This window comes from Heterocephalus glaber, unplaced genomic scaffold, assembly GCF_053883595.1.
Source record: "Heterocephalus glaber isolate CG9 unplaced genomic scaffold, H.glaber_assembly_v1.0 deba00001452, whole genome shotgun sequence".
Taxonomy (NCBI): Eukaryota; Metazoa; Chordata; class Mammalia; order Rodentia; family Bathyergidae; genus Heterocephalus; species Heterocephalus glaber.
The window spans coordinates 2,202,776-2,210,615 of NW_028258302.1; the positions used below are offsets into that span (position 1 = coordinate 2,202,776).

Below are 7,840 nucleotides of genomic sequence, written 5' to 3' on the forward strand. Positions count from 1 at the left end.
TAAGAGTGGGTTTAATTAGCACTTTCATCTGCCCATTAGGCAATACAGCTTGAAATCCTTTGTAACCAGGCACTGTTGTAGTGTTAAATCTTTAATAATACCTAATTCATTTTAATAGCGTTTCTATAATAATCTTTCTATTAGTATGCCAGTTCTGCAACACCAGTACTTTTAGTACAGAAGCAGCAATTTACTAGAAATATGATCATGGTAAAAACAATTCTTTAACAGATTTGCAGCCCACTTCACTTAGATAATTACGGCTACAGGCTAAGTTTCTTTTTAATTCCTTGGTGCAGTAGGTGTTACGGTGGTTTTGATCTGTAAGGTCTTTATGAGGTCAGGACTCCCAGTAGTAATGGTCTCAGTCACTATGTCACTTATGTATTTTTTGACTAATATATCAGTTTATGTTCCATACTGATTTCTTTTTTGGACAAGGTCCCAAAGTTAAAAGATTTAGTTTTGATTTGCCAGTCTATATTTTAAAAATGCAGATTTTAGTTATATTTGGGGGTTTATATTAGAACTATGATAATTTTTACTAGCATGTACCAGACACTGTTTTGAAATGTTTTATAGATATTAAGTAATCTGATTCTCATAACTGCCCTATAAGAAAGGTACTGTTATATATATATATATATATATATATATATATATATATATATTTTTTTTTTTTTGGTACCAGAGATCGAACTCAGGTCCTTGCGCTTGCACAGCAGGCAGCAAAACCACAGAGCTAAATCCTCGGCCCTTCCTCCTGCTATAAGACTGAGTTGAGTATCAAATGAGTGGAGTATGTGTATGTTACGTGTCACAGAAAAGGATTAGGAGGCTGTACACTCTGCTGCTACCGGTGACTGCCCATGGGATTCACTGATTAAGAGACTTCTCCTTGAACACTTCAAAGTTGTTTTATTTTGTTGCATCGAGCATTGTTACTTTTGTAATAAAAATGATAAAGGACAACCAGAGAAGAAGTCATCTTATAGAAGTGGGGTAACCATGTGCAGGATTATATAAGGGGCACTTGTAGGGGACCATTTGGCATCACTTTGCAGGAGGCTTGGCATCAGATGATGGCAGGGCCTGAATTGCAGACAAGGGGTTTCCAGAATCACAGCAAGTCAGGGATGGAGAGAAGCTTTAAAACACATTTAGTTTAACATCCTTCTCCCTTCATCATCTGTCCAGTGGATAAATGCCACCATGTATGAGCAATTGTGCTCATTCTGCTCCTCCACAGGAAAACATTTGGTTTGCTTCACAAATCTGTGCATTAAAGAAGATAGGACTATACCTAGTGGTAGGGAATGGGAAACTACAGGTGGATTCTGGACTGTTCTGGTTTGTGCTCTTGAAACGCTATCCATTGTTAGTGTGAGACGAGGATTAGAGGGGAAAGGCCCAGCCAGGGAGACCAATGAGGAGGCCGAGGTCAAAATCCAGGATGAGACGATCCAGGTTAAGACAGGCAGTGGCATGGGATGGATGGAGGAAGGAATATACCCCATATGACAGAACTCCTTGCACCCAGTGACTGCCTGCTCACAGCATCAGAGTCAACATTGACTGGGGACAGGAGAGGGTGGATGTTTGGGAGAGCCACTGACAGAGCTGAGAAGTCCAATAGGATAGAAAGGCATTTTCCCATCTATGTATAGATCCGCCAAAGCTTTGTAATAGACTGTGGGTAACATAAGCCTCTGCAGACCAGAAAATATTTTTTTATTCTTCTTAAGATGGGAGTGTACCATTTAAACAGAATGGGAAACTCCCTTTGCCTAATGAAAAAAAATAGCAGTATTTCCCCATGGGTGTTGCCAGAAAACCCAGGTTGGTTTAATTCGCTTCTTGGCCAAGTTGGGAGCTGGATAATTTTCTGGCTTTGCAGGTGCAGAGGGTGGGGGACAGGGCAGTGGAGGCTGCTTTGGAGCATCCTTCCAGCTCCAAATCTTAGAGGTGGAACTGGAAGTTGGTGCTGTAGGTCTGGAGAGTTTTAGTCGAGAAAAGATGTGATTTCCACATGGGTATGCAGGGGAGGGTCCCAGTGTGACTGTTTTGGAGATGGACCAATAGGAGACAAAGATAATGCTTTTTTTGTCTGATTTTGTTGGGAAATATTCTTTTAACAGATTCTGTCCTCCACTGAGCCACACTAGGTATGTGCTGGAGAGCCAGTGTACACCATGGTGAGTGCGGACAAAGCTGTTGGAAGCTTTTCTTTCCAATTTAAACTCAAATTGTGTGGTGCTCCAGGAGGCCTGGGGGCCGAGATGTTTTGATGACCGCATTGACTGGAAAACATAATTTGGGGGAAGCAAATAAGATTTAACACAGGAAACTGCAAAGCCAGAGAAGATATAGTTACAAATGTTCATTTTTCTCATTACTTATTTCTGGTTTAGGATGTAACATTTCTTAAACATTCATATTTATAAATTTATAAGTTATAGTGTTATCTAATAGTGTATGAGGGAAAATACTATATAATCTCATTTTTTTTTTCAAGACAATATTGACCTTGTTTTTCCAGTATCTTTTAGGTTGGTGCTTCTAAACCAAGGGAGGTTTTTGCCTCCAAAGGAACATCTGGCCATTCTTAGAGACATGTTTGATTGTCACAATTGGGGATGGCATATGTGCTGTTGGCATCTAGTGGCAACTGGCATCTTGTAGAGACCAGAGAGTCTACTGACCATCCCACAAAGCACAGAATAGTGATCTCTCCCACCCCAAAGAACTCTGTAGCCCAGTTTACCCTTTGCACATTAATAGCACTGATGTTGGAAAACTCCACTTGATGCGATTTAAAAAATTCTGATTAGAAGCAAATTGAAATTAGAGGAAGAGGAAGGGGAAGAAAATATAAAGTGTTCCTTGACCTTTTCAGAGTGAAAACAGTATCCTTACATCTGATGTCCAGGAGGAGGACCTGACTAAACAAGCTGAGGAAATACAGGCATTTGTCTGCCACCCAGGAGCTATTTCAATAGTTGGATTGCTCAACACAGTAGTTTGGAACAGGAAGTAAAGGCTCTTGCAGTGGGAGGAGGCTGGAGGGGTAATTTGTGGAGGCAGGAGATTTTATAGGCTGAAAAGGGAAGCTGGGTTCTGCCAGAATAATTTTTCAAAGTTCTACGGAATTTTTCAAAGTTTACTTTGTTACTTTGTTGAGGATATTGAGTGTGGTGCTTAGAAGACACAATCTCTGCTCCCAGAGCACATGGCCTTCTAGACTATGGGTCTGAGAGCCTGGGCACTTCCCAGATTGTTCTGTGTCCAGATGCAGAATGGAGAGCTATCCACACAGTTTTGTTTTCAGGTTGTATCTGTGTCCTTCTCCCTCCTTAAACAACTTTTGATTTTGGAAAATTTAAACACATACAAATTTGAGAAAAATAGTATACTGAACCTCTGTTTACCTAATGTACATTTTCAGTAATAGTCAACTTCTGGCCATTCTTTATCTGTACTCCATCTCTGAATCTCTTCTCCCCCCACCTCTGTACATGTGTGTCTGTCTCTGTCTCTGTCTGTCGCTCATCTTTTTTTTGTAGTAGTGGGGATTGAAACCAGGGCCTTATGCATGCCAGGAAAACTCTGTCACTCTTCCAATCTTGGCCCTCCCTTTTCTTAAGCCCAGAAATAGCATAAACAATTACCTGCCTACTAGGAGAGGCTTGACAGTGAAGGAGGTAAGTAGTTTTCCACGGCTTGGGTCTCCCCAGAGGAAAACCAATAGTAGACATGCATGATTATAGACTCCATGAGGGTCTGAGAAACACGAATAGGCCCAGGCAAATCTGGCATGGGGTGTGAGGCTCAGCTCTTCTTCCTGAGAAAGTACAGGTGGTCAGAGATGATTTCCTTTCTTTGGAAACCTCCTGGGTAGAAAAGCCTACTTAAAATTTTCTGCTGGCAAAAACATGTTTCACTTGTAGTGGATCATCTTCATTTCTAGGAAAGTATAGCTTGTATGGCTCCTTTGGGATGACTCCTTTCCTGTTTCATGACCCTCTAGGGGTGCAATGTTTGGATTAAGTCCAGTGCTCTGTGCAGCTTCTGTCTCATACCTGATGAGTCTTCATGGAGTGACTCCTCTTGGAAAATATAGGCTGGGCTGAAAATACAGGCTGAGGTGTGGGAAAAGTGGGCTTCTAGTACTTGAGAAACAACTTGGAAGCAGTTGCTTCCTTCCCTACACCTATAGGAGGATGGAGAACTCCTTTTCCAGCCACTGCCAGCCTGCACCACAGGGAAACAATTTTGCAGTTTACCCTTTGCAAATAGAGCTTTCTTCTCCTAGTTATGTCTCCCTGAGCTGCAAGATTAATTTTTTTAGGCCACTGGGGGATTAGCATGTCTTTACTTGATTCAGTATTGTGTTGTAATATGCATATAGAAATGGCTTCAAGAGTTTAAGAGTCTTGAATAATCAGATAATTGATGTCTATGAATTTTAATTAGTACTGGTTTCTACCAATTTAGACATTCTGGACTAAGTTCACAAGCAGCTACCTTGGTGGGAAGATCTGAGCCCCTGCAGGGAGGTATTTCCCATCCTCATTCCATTTATTAAATGCATTTTTACCCTCTCCTTATTGCACAAAGAGGTGTTTGTGCCATTAGCTTATTAGGAACATTCTGTGTCACAATTGTTAAGATTTTTCGGTAACATGCTTTCTTTGGGTAGGGTAGCTCCTAGTCTATTAATTCTAGTTATTATCAATTCTGTGCCTCTTGTGTTCCAGGTCAATTACTTATATTTACTCTATTCTTTAGAGCCCTTCTACATAGAAATCAGTATTCTCATTTTGCAGATGAGAAAACTGAGGTTTAGAGAGGTTTAAGAATGCCAGGGAGCAGCAGTTTTAACCAAATCATTTGATTCCAAGCCCAGGTGCTTTCCATCAAGCCACCCTCCTCTTACAGCTGAAGTTGGTGGGAATTTATATGGTGCCAGGATTGGTGGAGAAGATGGGGCAGTTGCTGTGAAAGGGGACTGAGAGTTCTGATTACTCCAGCTAATGAAATCTTCACATTGCGCCCCCTGGGAAATTGCCTTTGAGTTTGATGAATTACCTGTGCCCTACTTTTGAGCTTACCGTATGAAACAGAAGATGTATACTGGTACCAATGAACCAAATTTGATCAGCAGGTATGTTTTATTTTGTCTGCATTGGGGTTTTAAAAAAATTAAATTATTTGTCATTTAAAAAGTGAGACATTTCACACTAAAATATACCACCTCCTGATGATTCTGGTCTCTCTTGAGCTATCAGGAGACCTAGCAACATTAGTCCTGCATTCCTCCTTGGCAGTATAGTGGCTGCTGTTTTCAGATGTAGCATAGAGTCCCCCATTTTTCCATATTTCCCACTCTGCTCTCTTGATTCATTTATATTACCTGCCAGAACTCTGAAGGCATTTGAGTTAGAGGCATCCTAATGGAAGTTATGTACGGTCTCTCTTTCAGTATCAGAATGTATTAGAGTAGAATTGTTTTGTGTTTAAATTAAATCTCCCCAGCATTTTTTTTCCTTTTGTAGAGAGCCTGGAGGGAGTAACTCTTCTTGGTATGTGAGTAGACACACCCACTTTCCCCTCCCTACATCCCCAACTACTGTATAGCTAATTGGACTCTAGATGGGTTTCTGGACTCTGGCAGACCAACTAGATTTGGGATTTGGACATCAAATTAGTGAACTAAGGAGCCTCAGGCAGGAAGGCTTTGTAGACTTAGGCTGAAAATGGTGACCTTCAGATGGTGATTAGTGAGCAAAGACGCGGAAGGCAAGGAGGTGAAAGATCATGTGGCATCAGAGAAAAAGGAGCTAAGGTTTCCACTTCCATTGTACTTCTTGGAATGGAACTCCTCTGTCCAGAGTGGTTGCTGAATGATGTTTATTGAGCACTTACTATAAGCTGGAAACTGTCCTAGATGTCTGTGGTACATCAGTGAACCCAAAGAGACAAAAACCATTTTCTTCTAGAGCTTGTATTTTGGTGAAGGAAAACATCCAACTCCAAACAAAAATGCTAATAATTATAAAGCGTATAAGTTAGTAATAACTACCAAGAAGAAAAATAAGGAAACAGAGACTGGGTATATGAGGCAGTGATAGTTGGTAGAGAGGTTGTTCCAGGAAGGCCTTTCAATAAAGTGATATTTGAGCAGAGATATAAATGAAGTGAGCCATGTAGAAACTTAATGGTGGGGCATTCCCTACAGATGGTTCACCAAGTGAAAAGGCCCCCAGTGGGAGTGTGCTTGACCTGGGTGAAGAGCAGTAAAGAGGATACTGTGGCTACAGTACAGCAAATGATGGGAGAAGAGGAGGTGAAGGAATTGTAAGGCTTCATAGCTGTATTAAAAACTTTGGATTTTATTCTGAGTGAAACATAAAACTAATGGAAGATTCTGAGCACAGGTGTCATGATCTAGCTTATGTCTTAAAAAATATAAATGATGTATGGAGAATGGACTCCAAAGTAGCTAAGGTGAATGCAGGAAGACTGACTAGGAGAGTATGTAATGGTCTAGATAAAATATAATGGTGGCTTGAACTAGGATAGAGATGGAGGTGGAAAGAAGTGGCTAAGTTCTGAGTCTGTTTTGAAGGTAGAGTTGACAGGACTTTCTGATGCATTGGGTATTGAGTTGATGAGAAAAGAGATGAGACAAGATGACTTAAACTCTTGAGCATAAACATTGCTGCATTAGGTGGCATTTCACTCCTTTTCCTGGAAAACACCCCAAAACAAAAGAAAAATGGAAGTAAATGAAAACCATGCAAACTTTATTTACAGCAGAAGAGAGAATTTTAATCCATAGACTTAAACATATATGTAAATCCTATCCCAAATAGATGAACTTAGGTGCAGGCCATGTGTGAGGGATTGAGGTGAAGCAGCATAGACATGGTGAGAGAGCCCAGCAGTGGCAGATTTTAGAAAATACCAGAAAAGTCATATTTCTTAAGGTGGGAAATACATCATGACATGAAAAATCTATATCCCTTGTTTGCAGCGATTTTGGGAATTGGATATATAGCTTGTGGAAGAAGGCTTCCTGGATATAGTTTGGTTCAGAGAGCAAAAGAAGAGAGGTTGCATAAGGAGTCACATAGGTGAGTCACTGTATTCCTAGGATCTGTTCTATCTTTGTGGTAGCAGGAAAGAAAAGCACCTTTAGGCTGTGGGAACAGCTCATCTAGAAATATCTGGGCTTGCCCTAACCCCTGCCAAGAGGAACTTCATGCAAATATTATAGTTGTTCAGGAAAATTTAGCTTATTCAATTATAATTAAGAAAACAATTGGTAGACTTCTTTTTCTGATAGTGGTAGGCTAAGTTTATTTGGATCAAGTTCCTCTAAAAATGTTAAAACGTTGGAGATGTATATATATATATATATATGTGTATATATATACATATATATATGTGTATATATATACATATATATATATGTGTATATATATATATGGACATATATATGGTTTTTTTTTTCTTTTTTGGTTTGGCTTGGTTTGGTTTTTTGAGACAGAGTCTCACTATGTAGTCCAGGCTGGCCTTGATCACACAGCAATCCTCAGCCTCCCAAGTGCTGGGATTACAGGTGTACGCCACCATGCTTGGCTGGATATATTTTTAAGGTTGAAAAAATTTTAGATTTCCATAAAAACACTGAAGAGCTAAGAAGTTATAAATGAACTTCAGGTCAAAATCTATGGTCCAGTGGGAAGCTAGAGAGCTAGATAAAACACTATGACATCTAAGTTGCTTTTGCCTTGAGAACATTTGTTGATTCTAATGTAGACTTTGATTTTTGCAG

The 7,840-nt window shown here is 40.1% G+C and overlaps 1 protein-coding gene and 1 long non-coding RNA gene across 7 annotated transcripts in view; both read left to right on the forward strand.

Annotated features, from left to right (window-relative positions):
- Nucleotides 1-7,840, forward strand: part of Hivep3 (HIVEP zinc finger 3) — a 466,671-nt gene that overhangs the window by 1,345 nt on the left and 457,486 nt on the right. The gene's annotated exons all lie outside the window — the stretch shown is intronic.
- The window catches only part of LOC147827179 (uncharacterized), a 36,766-nt gene continuing 29,620 nt past the window's right edge, over nucleotides 695-7,840 (forward strand). The window contains exon 1 of the long non-coding RNA XR_015452716.1: nucleotides 695-7,136. This is a non-coding gene — a long non-coding RNA (uncharacterized LOC147827179). The remainder of the gene's footprint in view (nucleotides 7,137-7,840) is intronic.